Raw genomic sequence first — 22,713 nt, 5'->3', positions numbered from 1 at the left:
TTAGCTTTAGCTGTATGACACGATGGTTTTGATGCGGGGTCGGTGAGCCAAGGAGTCGAAAGAAAGATTTCTTGGACTCTCAAGATCTGGTAGTAGTGCTCTCTTATTTAGAGACTAGAATAGCATGGGGACAGGACCCATGGGCAGTCAGAGCTTCTGCTGCCGCTGCTTCTGCTGCCCCCGCTGGCATGGGGACAGGGTCCATGGGCAGGCAGAGCTGGTGCATGGGGACAGGACCCACGGGCAGTCAGAGCTCCTGCTGCTGCCCCGAGTTGAGGGTTAGGGCTAATTTTATAAGGCACGGCTGCTCCGAGTTGAGGGTTAGGGCTAATTTTATAAGGCACGGGTACGTGAATCATTTCTTTACAAGACAAAGGAAAGAACGTGAAAAAAAGTTAAAATGGTATCAGTGCAGGTTGGGTGATCCCATGACTTTTAGACAAGAATCAAATCGGATTAAGTAAAGGTCAGAAGCCGCCACCCTAAATCAGTTACATGAGATTGCCAGACAGCAACCAACTTAAGTTCTTGCCTTCCCCATTAAGAGTTTCTAGGGACAAGGTCATCTCTCTTCTTCTTCCTGGTACAGAGAGGGAGGCACCTTTTACAGATAGAGATTTACCTTACAAATGTAAATGTGTCCCAACAAGGGCAAGTTCCATTCCCCAGAGCCTCCTTCCCTGTCCCAGTTTATCAAAAGCAATCAGCCCAAAACAATCCCGATGCCAAAGAGACATATCTTGGGGCGGCCAATTTCAGGTCCCTACAAGCTCACCCCCCCTTCCTTCACAAATGCAAATGTCTCTCAAAAGGGCAAGCAAAATTCCAGTCCTCGGAGCCTGCTTCTCATCTGCAGTTTTTTAAAATTAACCAGCCTAAAATCCTCATCAGTTTGATACATGTATATATTGAGAAATACCTTTAGTTACAACAGTGAGTGAGTTACCATTCATCACCACACAGTTACACATTTTTTTTATGTGATGAGAACTTTTAAGGACTACTCTCTAAGCAACTTTCAAGTTTTTTCTTTTTTGAGGAAGATTAGGCCTCCTCTCTTGCTGAGGAAGACTGGCCCTGAGCTAACATCCGTGCCCATCTTCCTCTACTTTATATGTGGGACGCCTGCCACAGCATGGCTTGACAAGCGGTGCCGTGTCTGCACCCGGGATCTGAACCAGCGAACCCCCAGCTGCCAAAGCGGAACATGTGCACTTAACCACTGCGCCACCAGGCCGGCCCACAGTACAGTATTAACTATAGTCACCATGCGGTGCAGTATATCCCCAGGACATATTTATCTTATAATTGGACGTTTGTACCTTTTGTCTACCTTCACTCACCTCGCCCACCCCCAACCATTGTATTTTAATGTGGGACAAAAGGAAACTTGCCCGGCAGGGAGGGGCTATAAAGCCTGAGGGTCACTCTCCCGCCCGAACTCCGTGGGTCGTTAGGTCTTCTGGGAAGGCACCTCCCCTCGCTCTCCAAGATGGGGAGGGCCAAGAGCACCCCGGTACTCCTGGTAGTGGGAGTGGGGCGTTGTGCGCTATGAGCTGTCAGCAAAGTCGGGCCTTACTGGTCGCTAGCAGTCGTGTACTCTTATAAATTTAAAGTGGCTTGCTGGCTCAAAGGCTGAACGACTTTTTAAAAAGTAGTGTCCTGCGCGCGCCGCCTCCTGGGGAGACGCTGGGGAGCCGCCCTCTCCGCGCCTCCAGGGCCGGGGCCCAAGAAGTGACCCTGCGCAGTGGTGGCCAAAGGTATCCTGAGGAGTCCAGCTCATTAGGCCCGCAGCCTGGCAGGGATGCGCGCAGAGGCCCTGGAGGCGGACGGACCCGGGTGACAACAGCGCGATCGCCTGTGCCGCGCGGGTTCCGGGGCGCAAGCCGCTCAGGTGCTGCGCGGGCGTTGCGTCCACCACCGGCTCAGACGGAACAAGCGCACTCCGGGAAATGGCGACGCGAGGGGAGCCACGAGCTGCGGGCGCTTGTTCAACAAATTGCGAGGCCGTGCGTTCCTCCCGGAGGAGTCATAAGTCGATACCTTGAGCCCCGAGTTTGGCGAAAGGTGAGATTTCCACCGGCTTTACTTTGCTGTGACCGCCGGAGCGCCGCAGACGCTTCGGGGCGCTTTCGCGATCGGGTTCAAAATCGTCGTGCGTCTAGCCCGCCGGCTAGAAGATGATGGGGGAGCGGTTCCCCACGGAGCCCGGGTTCCCTTCGCGGCGCTGACCCGGCTGCTCCGATCTGTACGGCCGGGCTGCGGGAGGGTGGCGGGAGCGACGCGCCGGGGGACGCGGGCCCGGTCCCCGGAGTCCCCGCGCGGGGTCCACCTGGCGGCCTCCTCGGACACAGGCCCCTGGACCCGCGCCCCGGGGCGCCCGGCGGGGCTTCTGTTTCCTTCTCTCTTTTTTTCACTTAGAGGTGCAGGATTGAGTTCAACCGAGCGAGTCCGAGGCCTCTTTCCTGCGCCCTCTTGTGGAAACATCTTGGCTCGTGCGCACCCGTGTGCATGGACTCACGGTGACCCAACTCGGGTGGGCCTTCGCTTTTCAGGAGCAAAGAAGAGACAGGGGCCTTTTCCCTCTTTTTTCCTTGTCTTTTCCCCCTTCTCCTTCTCTTCCTCCTCTTCTGTCTTCCTTCTTCGTACTGAATTTGGGATTGAAAAACCGGTCAGTCTCGCTGACTTTGGCCAGTCTCATGGTTTTTATTTAGTTGACTGTGACCGGTCATTAGAAAGACATAAACCACAAGAGTTGGGTCCGCAATTGTTTTATTTATAATACACACACACACGAAGGTTCCCTCATCATGCCGTTGTTCTCCTCTATAATCGAGCATGTGTCTTTGTAGACATCTGTGTCTATACTCTGCTATTTGGGGGCACCCTTTTTATCCAGGATGGTGCTGCTTCCAGTCCTGGGGTTGAGCTGTGAACAAGACACACATTTCCTGTGCTTTCACAGTTAACTTCATGTGTGTGTATTACCTGCCCAAAAGATTTTAAAAAATTGTTTTACTTAAGTTGGATCACAAGATACATATATTTGACGTGGAGCATTCTGCACTTGGCAACATGTAGTGTGGATATGCTATGAAATAACAATTCCCCGTTCCTGGGCATTCTGGGGTTTTTTCTTGCTTTTGTTTTTGTTTTTGTTTTTTAATGAGGAAGATAGTCCCTGACCTAACATCTGTGCCCATCTTCCTCTATTTTGCGTATGGGATGCCCCCACAGCATGGCTTGAGTGTTGCTTGGTCCGCCCCAGGGACCTAAACCTCAGGACACAGGCCGCAGAAGTGGAATGCATGAACTTAACCACTCTGCCAATCCCTCTTTCTGTGTGTTTGTTCTCTTCCTACAGCAAACGGTTCTTCCCGGAGCACCCTTGATCATAAGTCACATGAACATGCGTCAGTGTTCTTCAGGAGAAATACCTAGAGGTCACTGCAAATTGTCCTTCAATGTCCACTTCCAGGACAAGGCACAAGCTACTTGCCTGCCTACATTGTGTCACTGACAGAAAATATCAAACTTTTAAAGTTTCAGCCAATCTGACAGGGGAGAAATGGGTTCTTATTGTTATGATTTGCATTTCCCAGTCTCTGCAGAGACGAATACCTTTCTGTATGGATAACTATTTTTGTGTTGGTGGCAGCCAGCATCCAAGATGCCCCTATCCCGTGGTCTGCTGCTCACACCCACACTGTACCAGGATCGGTCTGTGTGACCAACAGCTTAGGGCAACGGGGTGGTGTATTTCTTCCAGGACTAGGTTATAAGAGGCTGTGGCTTTGCTTTTGCGGCTCTCTCCCTGTCTCATCACTTGCTCTGGGGAAGCCAATTTCAACATCATGAGGGAGGGCCTTGTGGCCAGGAACTGAAGCCTCCAGCCAGCGGCCGAGGACCAGCTTGGCGTGAGTCTTCTAGACCCGGGCAACCCTCATGACTGCAGCTCCTGCCCGTGGTTCAGATGCAGCCCCCGAGAGACCCTGAGCCAGAACCACCCGCTAAGCCGCTCCCACGTTCCTGATCCTCGGACACTCAGATAACAGGTGTCTGTTGTTTGAAGCCTCTTGTTATACATATGGCAACAGATAGTGAATACGTTGTCTTCTTATCTGCTTGTTAGTTTTTAGGAGCTTTGTACACCTTTTGGATATTAATAATTTCTTATATAAAATGAGAATTTTTCACAAATGTATCCTTCACCGTTTGTCTTTAACTTTATGACATCTTTGGTCAAATACAGGATTCAGAATCTAGGAAATGTGAAGCTGGTATTTTAATAAGTGATTGAGGGATAAACATTTTAAACTGAAGTAAGGAGAGAATACCGTAAAACTGGAGAAGTTTCTTTGATGTGGTGGGAAGCCCAGTGACTAAGGGCCTGAGACAGATCCACGCTCCGGCCTGGGACTCATGGAGGATGGCGGTTTCGGGTAGCGTTGAGAGCAAAGGATCCGGGGCTGCGCAGCCTTGGACCAGCACTCGGCGCTGCCTCCCGCGGGGAGTTGGTGGGCGCGTTATTTCCCTAGTGCAGTCTCCTCACTGGTCTAATCACAGTAATGATGGTTCTCTCCACATGGGGTTATTGCAGGAAGAAAACGTTTAGTGGGTGTGCTATGTGATGCCACAGCACGTACTGACATAAGGCTCCGAGATTACGGAGGAGCACTTCACACATCGCATGTGACTGTACAGGGGCTGCAGTATAATTACAGTGTAATTTGGAACACTCTCCACAGTCTACCCAGAACCATTGCTCACACATAACAGGCGCTATAGCGCACACTGTGGTTATCATCTAAACTTTAATTTCCTCATCTGTAGAGTGGGGGTGTCAATAATAATCATGCGTACCAAGCAGAATGGCTGTGAGCGTTTGTGATATAATAAGAAATATGTCTTTTATCTTTGTGCCTGCTTCCTGGCACAGAGCTTCTAGGACCCTTGGAGTTTCCTCAGTGACATGGGGGAGAGGAGCTTCTTTTGTTATTCATAACAAACCCATTTCAACCCTACCTGATTTATGCAATGAGGTGACTCCAGGTGGGGCCCCTGGATGGCTTCAGGATGGGGACCGGTGGCCAGGGGGTCCAACCATGTGATCAGAGGGTTGGAACTTTCAGCCCCACCCCAGACCTTCAGGGAGGGGAGAGAGGCTGGAGCTTGATTGAGTTCATTCACCAATAACCAGTGATTTAATTGAACATGGCTGCATGATGGAACCTTCATAAAACCCCTAAGTGACAGGTTCAGAGAGCTTACAGGTCAGTAAACATGGGGGGCGGGGGGACGTCATTCAGCTCATCACCCAAGGGAGACAGTGCTAAAACTTCATATGGTCAAGGGGCTGGGGACGACCACAGAGCCACTTCAAGTCATGCTTTCATTTTACCCCTGAGGAAAGGGAATCCCGAGAGTCGGGTGCACGTGCCCCAGCCTGGTGGGAACTGTGCTGTGTCTGCGAGTGAGCTTGGGCGTGAACACGAGCCCTCGGTCGTCGGCAGCTCTGCGTGTCCCATTGCTTCAGGCCCCTGTGGATTTGGGAGCTGCTAAGACAGCTCAGGATAAGTGGCTAATGGTCAGTGATCCCTTGACCTTCCCATAACACGAGCATTTTAACAGGCACACACAGGAGGGTGGGGCTTCTGGGCATCACAGCAGGTTTGTGGGTGGTGGGGATTTCCAGGATTCAGGGGGGCTGTCTGTCCTCCTGAGGGTGTGGGACAGAAGCTCAGTACTGCCAAAGCGCCCCCAGCTGGGGAGGGATGCTGGGCAGCTAGGCCACTGTAAGGCGGGAAGGGAGCTGACTGGGAGAGCAACTTGCCATAGAGCTGTGAACCTAAATAGAGAGGTAAACTGAGGCAAGTTCAAAAAATAACGAGTTTATTTGGGAGTAGCAGAGGAATTGCAGTTCGGGACAAGTAGACTACGGTGGACCACAGGCAAGTGTGAAGAGACAAAGGGGAGGTCGGCTTTTATTAGGTTTTGGGAGGACACCGGGGAGGGGGTGTGGGCAAGAGTTCACCAGAGGACGGGAGCTGAGGTCGTGGCGCGTCCTCAGCGGCTGCAGGCCGCGGTGCTCGGTGCGCTGTTGCTGGGGCAGGCAGGGGTCTCCCTTCCTTTTCTTAAAAGCGGGAGATGAAATTGCCTTGTGACAAATGTCCTCCTGTACCAGAAGGAAAGTAACATTCCTGTCCCCACGGAAAAGAGGTTGAGACCCGGAGCATTTTGTACACAGAACTTGAAACAAACAGACCTGGTTCCCTTCCTTCTTCCTGCTGGTGGGGCGGCTGCAGCGAGTGGGACGTGCGAGTGGGACGTGCGAGTGAGCTTCCCCTTCAGGGCTTCCTGCTCCATTTTCAGCGAGGTTTTCCTTGACTCATTTCCACAAAACCCATAGATCTCCTATGACGTGAGCAGAGCAGCTCACTGACTTCGCTGCTTTCCAGGTTTGGAGGTGTAACGGAGATGACACCTGAGGCAGCTCTTCCTGCAAGAGCAAGCTGACGACAGACGCTGCGACCCGGCCTGGAGGCTCTGGCACCGTGCCCTCGGGCCTGCCGCCCGCAGCCAGTCAGGAAGAGGGAGGGTGCGCAGAGGAGTCAATCCTTGGGTTATTTATCGTGCTCCTTTTGTGGTCCAGCACTCCTGGGCACTGGATGTGTAGACAGGAGTGAGCCCTGGAGCCAGCGGCACAGTGTCTGCTTGGAAAGTCGGGCACAAACAGATGACAGCAGTGCCCGCCCCAGGGACGGTGTGCAGAGTGCAGAGGCCATGGGGCGGGGGGAGGAAGGCTTGCCTCCTCTAAGGGCCAGCTCTGGTTCCTACAATATTTAATGCCTGGAGAGATTTGTCTTCCTTCTTTACTCTTTCTTTTTAGAGTTTTCTGGCTTTTCTCCCGTAATTCTGTGCTGTACCAAAAAAAAAAGTCATTAACGATGCAGATGAACTGGAGCTCAGCGGCGGTCCTGATCCTGAGCCTCCTGGCGGGGGTGTGGTCGGCCGGTCCTGATCCTGAGCCTCCTGGCGGGGGTGTGGTCGGCCGGTCCTGATCCTGAGCCTCCTGGCGGGGGTGTGGTCGGCCGGTCCTGATCCTGAGCCTCCTGGCGGGGGTGTGGTCGGCCGGTCCTGATCCTGAGCCTCCTGGCGGGGGTGTGGTCGGCCGGTCCTGATCCTGAGCCTCCTGGCGGGGGTGTGGTCGGCCGGTCCTGATCCTGAGCCTCCTGGCGGGGGTGTGGTCGGCCGGTCCTGATCCTGAGCCTCCTGGCGGGGGTGTGGTCGGCCGGTCCTGATCCTGAGCCTCCTGGCGGGGGTGTGGTCGGCCGGTCCTGATCCTGAGCCTCCTGGCGGGGGTGTGGTCGGCCGGTCCTGATCCTGAGCCTCCTGGCGGGGGTGTGGTGCACATCTTCATGCCCTCAGCACCTCTTAACATGTCTCTTCATGTCGTCCTCATGCATTTCTTGTTAGGTAAAATCTACCTATTTTGTATTTATCTTTGTTTGCTGTTATATTTTCCTTCCTTTTTACCTTTAATTTGTTTTTATACATGAAATATATCGGTTTCTGTGTATTGGTTTTGTGTTCAGCTGAAGTTTTTAATTCTCCTAGTTTTTAACAATTTCTGAGTTAGTTTTCTGGTAAGGAGATTAGGTTTCCTAAGTAAACTATCACATGATCTGGAGGGAATGACAATTTGAAGTCCTCGTTTCAGTTTTCACACGTCTCACTTCTCTCATCTCACTGTGAGGTCGCTGCCTCTGGAGCAGGTTACACGTCGGGGCGGACTTGACTTGTTCCCACCTTTGCTCGGCCACCACTCGCGCTTGTGCCTGTTCACTCAGCACGATGTGGACTCGTGGATGCTGTATTCGTTTCGCCGTAAGAAAATGCCACAGGCTAGGTGGCTGAAAGCAACGGACACTTCTTGTCTCACCATTCTGGAGGCTGGAAGTCAGAAATCAGCGTGTCGACAGGGCCCTGCTTTCTGAAGCCTGTGGCAGGGGCTCCTTTCTTGCCTCTTCTAGGCTCTGGTCTTGGCCGGCCATCGTGGGCCTGTACATGCACCACTGCAGTCTCTGCCTCTGTGGCCACAGAGCCGCCGACGTGCGTCTGCCCTCACATCGTCTCCTCTCTTATAAGGACACCAGTCATATGGGATTAAGGGTCCACCCTACTCGGGTAGGATCTCATCTCAACTAATTACATCTGCAACGACCCTGTTTCTGAATAAGGTCACATTCTGAGGTGCTGGGGGTTAGGACTTCAACATATGAGTTCCATCCATAACAGGTGGTGACAGATATGTTTATCATCATGTTATGTAAGCGGTCACATGACTATATTACTATTTTAAAGAGTATTTAAAAATCAATGGGGTTAATATTTAAAAATCAGTAAAGATGCTGAATTTGATTAGCTCCATCTTTAGCCTCGCCCACTCCCCTTCACCACACTCTTAATCCTTTGGTGCTCCAGGGTCTGGGCGTCTGTGTGTGTTTAGCAGTTTTGCATCTATATCCAGCCCATCAGAATTAAAGCTGGAGAGCAGGGCACCTGCCTTTGGGTCGTGGAGCAGAGAGCATAGGCAGGAGAATGTGGAGCTGAGCAGAGCTGAGAGCTGGGGAGAGGCAGGCGGAGACGGGCAGACGCCTGGCTGTGCAGAGCCCTCTTTTCATCCTGTAGGTCCCAGGACGGAAGCTCCACTCCCTGCAGTGACCTTTGTCAGCTTCCTAATGATGGGATGAAGAGTTTAATTCTTAACTCACTGGTTGGCTCAAACTACATGACCTAAACCACTGACTCCTATTCTATTAAAGACAGCAGGATGGTTTCACTGGGGAGCGTATCACCTAGAGTTTCCATACGAAAAACAGCTCAGAGCCCGCAGAGGCTTCTGGAGGCAAGCAAGTGGATGTGCTGGAAACCACTGCTCCGCTGCCCACAGCAACATTTGAATACATCTTTCGTAATTCCAGTTCAGTTTCTGTGAAGAGAAAACCAACCCTTCTTCTGAAGTGACTCACGCAACTTCTCTTTTCTTTCTTTTTTTTTTGAGGAACATTATCTAACGTCTGCCACTAATCCTCTCTCTCTTTTTCTTTTTGCTGAGGAAGACTGGCCCTGAGCTATCATCCGTGCCCATCTTCCTCCACTGCATATGTGGGACACCCACCACAGCATGGCTTGACAAGTGGTGCGTAGGTCCCCACCTGGGATCCGAACCGGTGAACCCCGGGCCACCGATGTGGAACACGCAAAGCCAACCTTTGTGCCACCGGGCCAGCCCTCAACTTCTCTTTTCAGTCATGACATCCCTAATATATTTTCCATATTTTCTTTGTATGGTTTTTTTTCTATTTTATTTTTTATTGAGGTTATTATAGTTTACAACCTTGTGAAATTTCAGTTGTACATTATTGTCTCTCAGTCGTGTTATAGGTGCACCCCTTCACCCTTTGTGCCCACCCCCTACCCCCCTTTCCCCTGGTAACCACTAATCTGTTCTCTTTGTCTACATGTTTAACTTCCACATATGAGCGGAGCCATACAGAGATTGTCTTTCTCTGTCTGGCTTATTTCACTTAACATAATACCCTCAAGGTCCATCCATGTTGTTGTGAATGGGACAATTTTATCCTTTTTTATGGCTGAGTAGTATTCCATTGTATATATATACTGTGTCTTCTTTATCCAATCATCGGTTGATGGGCGCTTAGGTTGCTTCCATGTCTTGGCTATTGTAAATAATGCTGCAATGTCCATAGGGGTGCATAAGTCTCTTGGAATTGCTGATTTCAGGTTCTTCAGATAAATACCCAGTAGTGGGATAGCTGGGTCATATGGTATTTCTATTTTTAAGTTTTTGAGAAATCTCCGTATTGTTTTCCATAGTGGCTGCACCAGTTTGCATTCCCACCAACAGTGTATGAGGATTCCCTTTTCTCCACAACCTCTCCAACATTTGTTATTTTTTGTTTTGGTTATTTTAGCTATTCTAACCGGTGTAAGGTGGTATCTCAGTGTAGTTTTGATTTGCATTTCGCTGATGATTAGTGATGTTGAACATTTTTGTATGTGCCTATTGGCCATCTGTATATTTTCGTTGGAGAAATGTCTGTTCATATCCCCTGTCCATTTTTTTTTAAAAAAGATTTTATTTTTCCTTTTTCTCTCCAAATCCCTTCCTGTACATAGTTGTGTATTTTTGGTTGTGGGTTCTTCTAGTTGTGGCATGTGGGACCCCACCTCAGCATGGCTTGAGGAGCAGTGCCGTGTCGGGGCCCAGGATCGGAAGCAGCGAAACCCTGGGCCGCCAAAACCGAGCGCTGCAAACTTAACCACCCGGCCATGGGGCCGTCCCGGCCCCGGCCCTCTCTGCCCATCTTTTTGATCGGGTGGTTTGATTTTTTTGTTGTTGAGTTGTCCAGGTTTTTCTATAAAGCTCTAACAGAAATTTTGATATTTTATAGGTAAGAGAACAGAACGTATGATGGTGCCGCGGGGTGTAAAGGCAGCAGATGAGATCTGGAACGGGACTCCAGGGCTCTCCACAGCTCCGAGCGCGCTCAGGGAACCGCAGGGCACGTGCAGGGGCCGGGCTATCCCCGTGGGGACACTGAGGCGTGTCCTTTCACCTCCCGAGGGCACAGAGGCTGTCCAGCGGGCGCCGCGGCGTGTGACGGTGCAGAAGGCGCTCGCAGACGCGGACGCGACCCCCCGGCTGCCTTCCCTGTCGGGCCGTGAGACTGCAGGGTGTGGAAGGGTTATGCCTCTCCCTACACGTGTGCGTGTTCGTTTTGGAAAACAGCCATTTTCATGAAAAATGTGTTACTTAGGTTCCCATGTTTACTATTTTTTTAATAATAAATTCATAATTATTTAGCCTTTTTTTCTCGGTGTTAATTTCTGGCGCGGTAAATACTGATAGCCACGATCCTGGCCCAAAGCGCCCTGAGTCCTCATTTCCGAGAGTGTGAAGGGGCCTTGGGACCAGGTCGTCTGAGAAGCGCCGCCCTCAGCCGAGAGTGCTCTAACCCTGAGCCGCTGACGGCTCTGAGTCTCAGTTTACCCTTTGTAAAGCAAGGCGAGCAGACCACGACTGCTGCTGTCTCTCCACCTGCAGACAGGGGAAGGTGGCTTCAGCGCACGCGGGCTCCGAGCCTTTCTTGTGCCCGGGTTTGAGGGGCGGACAGAGGGCGCTGGGCCCCGGCTGAGGGTGGACGGAGGGCGGCTGCTCGTCGCCCGCAGGGTGGGCGTCCCGCCCGCCCCTTCTGCCGTGGTGGGCGTCTCTGCTCCGGGCAGGACCCGAAGCCCAGGACAGACGGAAGCCTGGCCGGGGCTGGGCTGGATGCTTCTTGCCCTCCGGCACGGAAAAGCCCAGCGAGGCCGTGGGAGGCCGGGTCGTAGGGCTGAAGGTGCGGGGGGCCGGAGGCCTCGCGGGGGCCTGGGGTCCAGCCCGGGACAGGGGGCCGCCGGGCAGCCCCGGGCGGGGTGGGGAGGGCCCGCGCGCGCCCCTCCGCGAACACGAGGTCTCCGGGAGAGTGAAGACTTGTAGGGTCCAGATTTCAGGACGGGCCGCTTTTGCGACCAAACGACTTTCTCACGAAAGTCCGCATTAATGGCTGTATCCGAGACTCGCTCCACGTCCTGGTCCACCCGTTTCTCCCCGGCCCCTGCGAGCGCTCTGTTGATGTTCACCCAGAAACACAGCATCTTTCCCCAGGATCCCGTGCCCCGCTTCTCCTAGGAATGTCAGCGCCTCGCAGCCTCTCTCCTTCAGTGACTGACTCCCCCTCTCTCTGCTCCTGTGTGCCCCTCCTCTGGTCCTCCGGTCCTCTGGTCCTGGCCTGTCTCCTCCGGGCACTTGGGGTGAGGGTGCCGGTTGATTGCCGCTGACGCCCACGACCAGCAGAGGGCAGCAGAGAGCAGCAGGCGCGGACTCGGGGATCCCCCGCCCCGGAGAAGCCGCGGGGGCTGCAGGCCGGGCCGGGTCAGGCCAGGCAGCTGGTTTCTTACAGCCCTGGAGGAGAGAGGCCAGGCCCGATTCAAGAGATGTTGCAACCCCTAGCCCAAGATGCGGCTGCAGCCAGGGTCTGGAAAGGAGAAGTGAGCGGAGATGGGCAGGAGAAACGTTGTGACAGCAGTTCCAGGCCACTTCCATTTTTTTTTTCATGGTTTAAGAATCTCAGTGCATTAAAAAGAAAGAGAAGAAATGACAAAGCACGGTTATGAAATCGTGGTGTGTTTTAAGTGTTTACCTTGAATAGGCCTCCTTTCACAGAAAACTCAAGGGCCAGAGCAATAATACATTTGTTTCTACAGGCACAGAAAGGATAGTATGGAAATATCCGACCTGACGCAAAAGTTTGGAGTTTTTTTTCTTAGCACAATGAGCTCACTCCGGGATTCTAGATGAACCAGGGTCTGTTATACCATCAGGAGCTTGAGCAATAGTTGTTAAAGAAAAAATTATCCTGACACTCATTGAAGCAGTAGGGAAAACTTTATAAGGACTGTTGTGACAGAGGAATTGCGATGGGGGACAGACAGCTGAGACAGCTGGGGACCGATACCAAGGGGGGGGGGTCAGTGAAGAGGGTGGAAAATTCCTAGGAGGAGACAGGGTCGGGGGATTCTTGCTATAGGCCGCCAAGGGCTTAGACACCAAGGGTGGGGATGACAAACCTGATCAGAGTCCAGGGTTATCAGACTTCAAGGTGGGGGGTAACTTAGCAGGATTCTTGCTAAAACTGGCTTGGGCAGCGGAAGACAGGACCAGAGCCAATTTCAAGGCCTGCTTGAGAAGGCAGTTCAAAGGAGCCAGAGGAAATTTTGGTCAAGGAGAGAGTGTTCATCCTATTCACCACTACCTGAAAGGCTGGCTTTTCTTTTTTTTAAACAACCTATCACACTTGGAAATATCTTGCAACAATATTGTGCTTTGAACAAAATAGTTACAGAAATATGCAGAAGAATAGCAGACAGGCTGCAGTGCAGGCTGTGTGCCTGGAGATGGACGCGGGCTCACAGCTGTGTGGTGGAAAGAAGTGTCGGAACAGGACAGGCCTTCTGGAGACACAAGCCCCAGCCCTGCCCCAGGGGGCGTCTTGGTGACATTACAAATATATCTGTAGGATAAATTCTTAGAAATAGAAATACTGGTTCAGTGGATTCATTAAAAATGGTGACAGCTCTCGGTCTCATTGTGCAAACATCCCTGGCACTTCGCACTCTCCAGTGTGTGATGGCGATTCTTTCCCCGCATTCTCGCCAATGCTGTGCTTTACCAAGTATTTGAATCTTTACTTTTCTGAAATACAAAAAGATGATTTCTTGTCTCAATTTATAATTGTTTATCAGTAAAATTAAGCATATTTAAACATGTTTGTATAAGCCATTTGTCTGTTTGTCTTTTCTGTGAACTACATGTTTAAATTCTTTGTCTATTTTATTTTCTACTGGAATGTTAACATTTTTGGGTTGATCTGTAAGAACATTTTGTATATTTAAAACTGACTCTTTGTTGCTGACATTATTTTTGAATTTCGTCTTTGATTGCCGTGAAAAAAATGTCTAATTTTTATGTGGTTACCAGCGTTGTATGGATTTTGGGTTTTGTATTATAATTTAGAAGCATTTACTGATCCAAGATTACGAAAATAATCCTCATTTGCTTACTTCCACTATTTGTATATGCATTTAAACCTTCACTCCATTTGACAACTAATGATGTGGGACAGAAGATACCACCACCTATAGTGTGTGCAGAGGGAGATGAGATTAGGAAGAACCCACTGGGACAAAGAGATGAGAAGCCAGCCTGCCTGGTACCCACAGAACCTCCACAGCCAAAGGCCAGATGCTCATGCAGATCAGTGCATCCCCATCTGCAGTGGCTCTGCAGTGAGGGACGAGGACAAAGCCACACATTCGTAAACACTGACTGGTTGACCTTAACCCAGTGATGAACCATATGGGAGAATGGATGGAAGGGAAGAGGTGAGCAAGGGAAGGTTTAAGAACTCAGGGTGCGACTGTTTTTGAAGGAAGTGGACAACATCTAAAACTGAAGAACCAAGAAATAGCAGTGAAAGCAAAGTTAAAAGTAAAGAGATAAACATAAAAAAAGAAGAGAGCCGAAAATGAAGAAGGAGGTGCTTCGGAGAGTGAGGTGGGGTGGAGAGGGTAGTTGTTCATGTAAGGTTTTCGCTTGGATGCACATGACTAAACACCCACATCTCGGTCACTTAAACGAGAGTTTATAGTTTGCTTTCTATTCAGAGGAAGGGGACCAGCTCACGGTGTCGCGAGGTCCCGGTTCTTTTACCCTTTCTGCGAAGTCCTCCTTAGCATGTGGCTTTTGTAGCCTCAGGTTCCACAGGTGGAACAGGACGGACAAATTCTAAAAGGTGTGTTCCAACTGTCTTCCTTTTTTGTAATAAGAGCTTTTAAAAAATAATAGTTTTATTGATACACTATTATTTGCATACTCTAAAATTTGCCTACTTGAAGTATGCAGTTCAAAGGTTTTTAGTATATTCACAGAGTTGTGCAACCACCACCACAATTAATTTTAGAACATTGCTTCACCACGAAAAGAAACCCTGTACCCATCAGGAGTCAGCCCGTTTCCTCCCGAATCTTCAGCCCTAGGCAGTCATGACATGCGTGCTGTCTCTATGCATTTGCCTCTCGTGGACATTTTATATAAATGAGTCAGGCTCTGCGTAGTTTTTGGTGAGTGGCTTCTTCCACTCGGCATGCGGTGAAGGTTCACGCACGTTTTGCACATGTCAATAATGGGTTACTTTTTGATGCTGAATAATATTTCACTGGGTGGACATGCCACATTTTGTTTATCTGCTCACCACTTAATGAACGTTTGGGATGTTTCCACCTTTTGGCTACTATGAATAGTGCTGTTATGAACATCCCTGTGAAAGTTGCTGGCATGGAAGCTGTGCCCAATGATCAGCTGGTGCAAAGACCAGGGGCTGGATAGTCTCAACTTGACACCTCAGAGACAGAGCAAGGAATGTACCCTCTGCAGCTCGGAGTCAGAGGGAAGCAGAAATACTGGCTTCTTGTCCTTTCTGCTGAGATAACGTGTCCCTTGATGGAGAGATGAGGGCAGAGGGGCCTCATTCACCGAGATTGCAGCGTTCCTTCTGCTGAGGGCAGAGGGGTGCATAGGAGGAGAAGGAGCTGGCCGTGGCTCCCAGGCCACAGATTCTCTTTGTTCCTGTGGAGACGTAGTTAATTCTCTTGAGTAAACGCTTCCTCATTTGCTGTCTACCTTTAGGACAATTTCTAGAAATGTTCCATGGTTGTTATTTTTACGTTTTCACCAGCTGTGGTTGTTTTGCTGGGGAACGGGTCCCCGGGAACCTCACACTGCTATTCCGGAAGCAGAACTCTTATATAAGAGCTTTCTAAAAGGAGCAACTCATGGACTTCTGCTAATGTCCTCCTGGCCAGGATTGAGACAGATGGCCACTCCTGTCTGTGAGGGGGGCTTAACCAGGCACACAGGCACCCAACACCGGGACACAGGCACCCCACACCAGGACACGGGCACCCCACACAGGGACACAGGCACCCCACACCGGGACGGTGGAAAAGGGGCTCTAACTTCTCCTATTGCTGCTGAAGGGGTGGACTACTTTGTGGTTTTTGAAATCACATGCATAAATTATTTCAATAAAAGTTAATTTCAGGGGCTGGCCCCGTGGCCGAGTGGTTGGGTTCGCGCGCTCCACTGCAGGCGGCCCAGTGTTTCGTCGGTTCGAATCCTGGGCGCGGACATGGCACTGCTCATCGGACCACGCTGAGGCAGCGTCCCACATGCCACAACTAGAGGAACCCACAACGAAGAATACACAACTATGTACCGGGGGGCTTTGGGGAGAAAAAGGAAAAAATAAAATCTTTAAAAAAAAAAATACAATTATAAAAAAAAAAAAAGTTAATTTCAAAAATGTGAAAACAAATTATGTGCCCACCAACATCATCTTACAACATCTTCTCTTTTCATTACGTCATGGGCTTAAGTTTGCACCCTGGCAAGTTTTTTTTTTCTTTTCCAAAAAGTGGGCACGGGAATGGTGGTTTTAAAGTTCTGATCTGTTCAAAGTATGTTTCTCTCAACTACTGGCTTAAATGAATGTTGGCTGCCTGTGAAGTTCTTAAGGCAAATTTTGCTTTAAGATTTCATTAAATAATACTGAGATTTTGGCCAAAAGCCTGTGAGCACCTGGATTGTTGTTCTTTATAAGTGTCTTTAGTGGTTCACTTTTGCCCACAGGATTACTTCTCAGTCTTTGAAAGATACGCCCAAGGGTTGACATCCTGAGTCAGTTTCCTCTGAGACACGCTGTGCCTTTGCAGTTGGGAGATTCAAGCATTCCTTTGTTTTAGGAAAGTTTTCTTTAAGTCTCCGATTTCTTTCCTATTGCGTTTTCTCTGGTCTTCAGGGGCAGAAATTGTGCAGAAGCAGGATCTCCTTTGTCTTACACATCCTGCTTTGACTTTTGAATCCTCTGAGGCTTCTGTCCTCTGCTCAGTTTCTCAAGCATGTTCCCAGGGCCCAAACCGCGGCCGATGTAGTTTTCTTTCCTGCTGCTCCTCACGCTTCGTCCTGCAGGCTCCCCCTTCCTGTGACCTTAGCGGGCCGGCCCCTCATTTCACCCCCTTTTCTCAGGTTTCCCCTACAGTGCAGCCCTGATGTCTCTTCTTCAGACTTTTTGTGATACATACTACTTCCTGTGAAGTGTCTGATTTCATGAAGAACTTGTGGATCTTAGTTGTATTAGCTTTCCGTGGCGGCCATACACATTGCCACAAATTTGCCGGTGTAAGACAACAAAAAATGTTAATCCTATGGGCCTCACTGGTTAAAATCACGGTGCCAGCAGGGCTGCGTTCCTCCTCCTGGAGGCTCCGGGGGCGAATCTGGTTCCTTGCCTCCTCCAGCTGCCAGACGTCCCTCCACGCGTCCTTCTCGCATCCGGTCGCTGCTCTCCTGTCCCCTCGTCCACTCCTGAGGGCCCCGTGACTATTTTAGCCTCACTCATAGGATCCAGGAGAATCTCCCTAATTTAAGGTCAGCTGATGAGCGAAGTGAATTCCATCTGCTGCCTTGATTCCCCTCGTCGCAGTTTCCCGGCGTTGGCGGGCAGCCGCGCTGCGGGGGGGTCACCGAGCCCCAGCGCTGACCTCCACTCGCCTCGGGGCATGTGCTGTGTTTCCCACGTTTCTCCTTGTCTCCTGTTTGCCAGACACTTTTTCTCCTTTTGTTTTTCGCTCCTGTGTTATCTTTACACAGTTTCCGTGATGGTGCCTTTTAAAAGAGTCACTTTCCTTTGAAATATCGGAGTTTTCCTTGGAGTAGCTCTTGGGAGAGTAGCTGGGCAGGGCTGGCACCTCTCCCCGAGGCTTCTGTGGACGTAGCTCAGGGGTCTGTGAGCTTGGACGGGAAGCATTTTAATTGTGATTTTCTCTAGTGAATGCAGACGACGCAGTCCGGCAGCATCCGTGACCCTTCACCTTGGTCACCAGGAGAAGTTTCGGCTCTTCTCTGCTGGGGGTGCTCCCCTCCCAAATGACTCACGGCATACTCTGCATGTCACCAATTCGGGGTGATTTAGCCTGGACTTAGCTGATGAGCGTCAGCGTGGGTCAGCTCCTATGGACTCTCAGTTTCTCCCCACCCTGGCAACAGACAACCCCACTCCTGGAAATGTATGTCTCTGTTTCATCTCAACCTCCTGCCAGGATGGCCCCATGGGGCTCGAAGCTGTGTTGGGTTTCCCCAGCGCCTGGACCTTGCAGTTCCAAGGAGAGTGGGGCTGGGGTTGCTGCTTCCCGCTGGCTGTGTTCCCTGCTCTGAAAACCCTGGGTTCAGAGGGTCTCCCTCACTGGGTTCCTCTCACCCCCGACCTGGCTCCAAGCAGCTGAGCCTCTCATGATGGGTGGCTTCACGGAAATGGATGTTCTTCGTTTCTCTTTATTGTTCTGGGCTGATTTCAGAGATGACACAGGAGTGAGACATTTCTCCTCTGCCCTCTTCAGCAGGGAGTCCTTCAGCTTTCTACAAAACTTTTAAAGAGTTGCTGAAGTTCTTTATAACAAAGAGATGATACAGAATGGCATGAAGCAGAAGCGTGCGCTCCTCCCTACAGTCACCTCTTTCAGGGACTAACTAGAGGTGAAGATGTGTGTGTCTGTTACCAAACGCAGACACAGCGGGGCCAATAAAGAGAAAAACCCAAAACGTTAGGCTTGTGGCAAGGAGAGAGGTTTACTATCAAAAGGCAGCCAGACAAGGAGATGGGAGTTAGAACTCAGATCCACCTCTTCAGAGGGAAAAAGGTAGGGGTTTTACGTGGGGAGGGGGAGCATGAGCTGGGGTTGTAGGTGGGGGAGGGGAGCATGTGGCCTTGCTGGTTGGTGCCTTTCCACCAGCCTGCGTTTGGCCTTGAAAACTGAATTTCTTTCCCTTGACCGTCTGGACTTTCCCGGTTAGTTTTCATCTTCAGCCTGTGTTTGTCCTTGTGAGGCTGAGTCTTGACGTCTGGACCTTGACTACCTGGGAAAGGCGGCTCACTATCTACTAAGGAGGGGCAGAAAGAGCTGGTTAGTTTTGAATCACAGTTGACTATACTGAAAATGCACAGCTGCAGTTGGCAAAGCTGACGGCAAAGTTTTTGCTCTTGGGAAGATGTTTTAGCCTCTTTGTTCTCGATTTCACGTCTGTTGTCTGTGCACACCGAGAAATGCTTATATGAAGACGTTAAGTATGACTCCATCTACCGTCTGCGTAGGCATGTCTGGGGAAGTGAGATTCACTGCTCACCTTTAACTCTTGAGTGTGAGGAGTAGCGTTTGCACTCCGGCTCTTCTTTACTCTCTTCTGGGCTAAATGAGGGGGGGAATGTATAAAATGACTGTTTTTCTTCTTTTTTTATTCTGAAAATATGTATACCATAAATTTACCATTTCAGCCATTTTTAAGTGTGCGATTCACTAGTGTGAAGCATATTCACATTGTTGTGCAACCGATCTCAAGAATTCTTTTCACCTTGCAAAACTGAAACTCTGTCCCCTTCCAACAACTCTTCCCCACCCCCTCCCCCCAGCCCCTGCCAGCCGCCGTCCCACTTTCTGTTTCTACGAGTTTGACTATTCTAGGAATCTTTTATAAATAGAGTCGCATAGTATTTGCCCTTTTGTGACTGGCTTGTTTCACTTTGCGTAACACTCTCATGGTTTATGTGTAGAGTGTGTCAGAGCTTCCTTCCTTTTCAAGGCTGAATAATATTCCATGGCATGTATATAACACATTTTGTTTATCCATCCCTTAGTTGATGACATTCGGGTTGTTTCCATCTTTTGGCTATTGCAAATATCACTGCTATGAACACGGGTATATTAAAATAACTTTTTTTCTACATGTAACTGTACTTTACCAAATATCCCTTCTTTCTGATGAAGAAACTTGAAATATTTGTCTTCTTTGTTTAAAGATAAGGCTTTCAGTTATAAGATGAGTAATTCTGGGGGCCTCATGTGCAACATGGTGACCACAGGTAATAATGCTGTATTGTATACCTGAAATTTGTGAGAAGAGTAGACCTTAAATGATCTCACCAGGAAAAAAAAGGTAACTATGTGAGGTGGTGAGATATTAACTACCTTGTCATTCTGATCATTTCTCAATGTATATGTGTATCAACTCGTCACATTGTACACCTTAAACTTACACAACGTCATTTATCAATTACACCTCAATAAACCTGGAAAAAGAGTATGGTTGAGAGTCAGGAGTTGGGAATTCAAATTCTTACAGTTCCCAGCAGGCAATATAGAGGCAAGGTGTGGACTGAATCTGAAAGACAGGAGGGAGTGGTGGGGACTGCAGCAAACTGGGGAGTTCACCCTCTAGCTCAACGGACTGCCTGTCCTAGTGCCCGGTTCCATGTTTGTTGAAGGAACAATGGTTGGATTGGGTCTAGATTTCTAAGTTTTAGTTAGAAACCTGAAATCTATTTTATGGAACATCTCTGATTTAATTGTTGGCAACTCACTTAATGTAAGTATACTATGAGCCAAGGTTTCGCCTCTCACCCTCACAACCAAGAATATGCCTTTTCTTCTTAAGGAAGAATTAATTAAAATTTTGTTTAAAGGAGACAAAATAGAAAAAGGCACCAAAAGTTATGCAAAAATAAAAGAATTTCTAGGAGGGATCAAATTTACCCTCTCATATGTGAAAGTGTTTATATTTCATCAATAAAATAAAATATAAATGACTTCGTCGCTGGTTTTTAGTCAACTGAAGTGGGGCTCATGAAATCATTCCACACGACCCCCTGCTTCTGCGAGGCAGGTGGCCTGTCTTTCCTTCTGGTTCCTGGTCTGCAGTGAAAGCTCCTGGCTTTGCTCTAACTTGGAATGTGTCTTCCGGAAATGCTGGGAGCATCACCTAAAGGTAGATGAGCCAACGGGCCACAGCTAGAACTCATGACGGGGTCTCCGATTCTAATGCTTTTGGTAAACATTAATTCTAGAGAGAAGCTCAGGGACAGGGAAAAGGCAGAGCAATGGCGGGAGACGAACTGCTCTCCACTGGTGCGTGGATGCTCACGCCGGGGATTTGTGCCTTCTGAAGCCGGAATCACAACTCCTTTTCATGATTGCCCACCAAATCTGCTTCAATCCTTGTCTCAGAAGGCATGGAGGTCCGAGAATTGGGGCTCCTGGAGTGCTGGGGCTCATACACCCCTGGAAGCCCCTCTCAACTGGGGACGCTGGGTGACATCCCATGGGGCGGGTGGTCCCAGCTGCCCAGGCCCCAGGGAGACAGCCCCGCTGAAAAGACGGAGGTGAGCGTGACCAAATACAGGGCCTGTGCCAGGCTCGTCCCCACGAGAACCCAGAGACCCAGGAATGCAAAATTGTAGCTTTATTTTCTAAAACTGAGTCTATCTTTGCTCATCTTCCTGCCACATCCATTCCTGCCTTGTGGTCTGTCCTTCAGGCACTTTCAGTTTAAAACAACTCTCTTTCCAGGAAAGCTCAGCGCCTCGCACGCTCCACCTCTCATCTCTTCTCTTCTCCCTGTAGCAGGAGGGCGTCTGGCTGCTGGGCGGATCTATGTCCCTGCTGGGCCCCTCTGAGATCCCGCACCCGGGCCTGGGTACCAGCCTTCTCCCCAGCTGCATCCGGCACCACATCCTCAGCCCAGTCTCAGGCCCCTTGGGATTTCTCACTGTCCCTGCCTGGGTCTGGGACATGTAGGGTTTTGTGAATATGTCGTGGCCAACCCGCCTGGCATCTCAGGCACCATTTCCTTGTTGTTTTAGAAGAGGGGTTTCTCTGAGAGTTGTGTGCTCTTTCTGGGCTGCATCCGGGAAAGTGAGGTGTCTTTTCCCCTACTCTCAGATCCCCACACCAACTAGTAGTTTCTGTAACTCCCCATCCTGGGGCTTGGGCTGCAGGTGTGGGGCTGGGCTCTGGGTCCTTACTCAGGGAGGGTTAGTCAGGGTTCTCCAAAGAAACAGAGCCAGTTGGCTGTGTACGTTTGTATATGTAGACACACACGCACACACACATATATAATATAAACCGAGTGTTTGTGTCCCCCCCCTCAAGGTTCATATGTTGAAACCTCACCCCCAGTGTGACGGTGTTAGGAGGTGGGGCCTTTGGGAGGTGATTAGGTCATGAGGGCGGGGCCCTTGTGAATGCAATCGGTGCTCTTATAAAATGCGCCAGGGAGACCCCTTGCTCCTTCTGCCATGTGAGGACAGAGTAAAAAGATGGTTTTCTGTGAACCAGGAAGTGGGTCCTTATCAGACACTGAACCTGACAGCACCTTGATCTTGGGCTTCTAGCCTCCAGAACTGTGAGAAATAAGTGTCTGTTGTTTAAATATGCTTATACGTATATATGGATATGTATGTCTATAGAGAAAGAGATACTTTAAGGAAATGGCTCACATGTGTAGGAAGGCTGGCAAGCCCAAAATCTGCAGGGCAGGTGGGGGACCCAGAGAAGGAGTGAGGCCACCGTCTTGAGTCTGAGTGCAGACTGCAGGCAGAGCTGCTTCTTCCTCAGAGGGTCTGTCTTTTCTCTTAAGATCTTCAGCTGGCTGGATGAGGCCCACCCACATTATGGAGAATAATCTGCTTTACTCAAAGTCTACTTATTTAAATGCTAATCTCCTTTAAAAAGTACCTTCACAGCAACACCCAGAGTGATGTTGGACCAAGTATGTGGGTGCTGTGGCCTGACCAACAGCATAAAACAGCATTTATTTTGATGCATAAAATTAACAACCACAGAGACTCTCAGGTGTCTATGCTCCATTTCTCCAATTCCGTCTCCTGCTGAAATTCTCATGTTCTTTGAACCTGTTCTTTCCTCACCTCGCCGTCTTCTCCATGCTGTAGTTCCTGAGATAAAATTTATTTCCTGAGTTCACAAATGCTCACAGCATTTGGAGCTCAGCAAATCTCCTGTCTCAGAGCCCACTTCTATCGCAAGAGCCTTTCTTTCAAGACCATTGTTCGACCTTGAAATTCAGAGCTGGCTGAAAGCGCCTTATTTTTAGGCCACATTTACCGCAGGGAAGACTACGATGGGCAAATGTTGAGGAATGACAGCAACTGATGACTACAGGGGTCTTTTTTAGAAATTCATAAC

At 49.8% G+C, this 22,713-nt stretch overlaps 1 long non-coding RNA gene across 2 annotated transcripts; it reads left to right on the top strand.

Moving 5' to 3' along the window:
* Window positions 1-1,482: 1,482 nt before the first annotated feature.
* Window positions 1,483-10,890, top strand: LOC103565124 (uncharacterized). Of its 2 annotated transcripts, none has more exons than XR_548211.2 (2): window positions 1,483-2,067; window positions 3,365-4,265. It is a non-coding gene; the product is annotated as an uncharacterized lncRNA (long non-coding RNA). The 2 variants fall into 2 exon arrangements; XR_011525353.1 differs by lacking the exon at window positions 3,365-4,265 and adding an exon at window positions 10,479-10,890 and having other exon boundaries at window positions 1,528-2,067.
* The last annotated feature ends 11,823 nt before the right edge of the window (window positions 10,891-22,713 follow it).

This window comes from Equus przewalskii, chromosome 13 (assembly GCF_037783145.1).
Source record: "Equus przewalskii isolate Varuska chromosome 13, EquPr2, whole genome shotgun sequence".
Classification (NCBI taxonomy): Eukaryota; Metazoa; Chordata; class Mammalia; order Perissodactyla; family Equidae; genus Equus; species Equus przewalskii.
The sequence above is the reverse complement of the archived record's forward strand: the minus strand, read 5'-3'. Positions and strand labels throughout refer to the sequence as shown.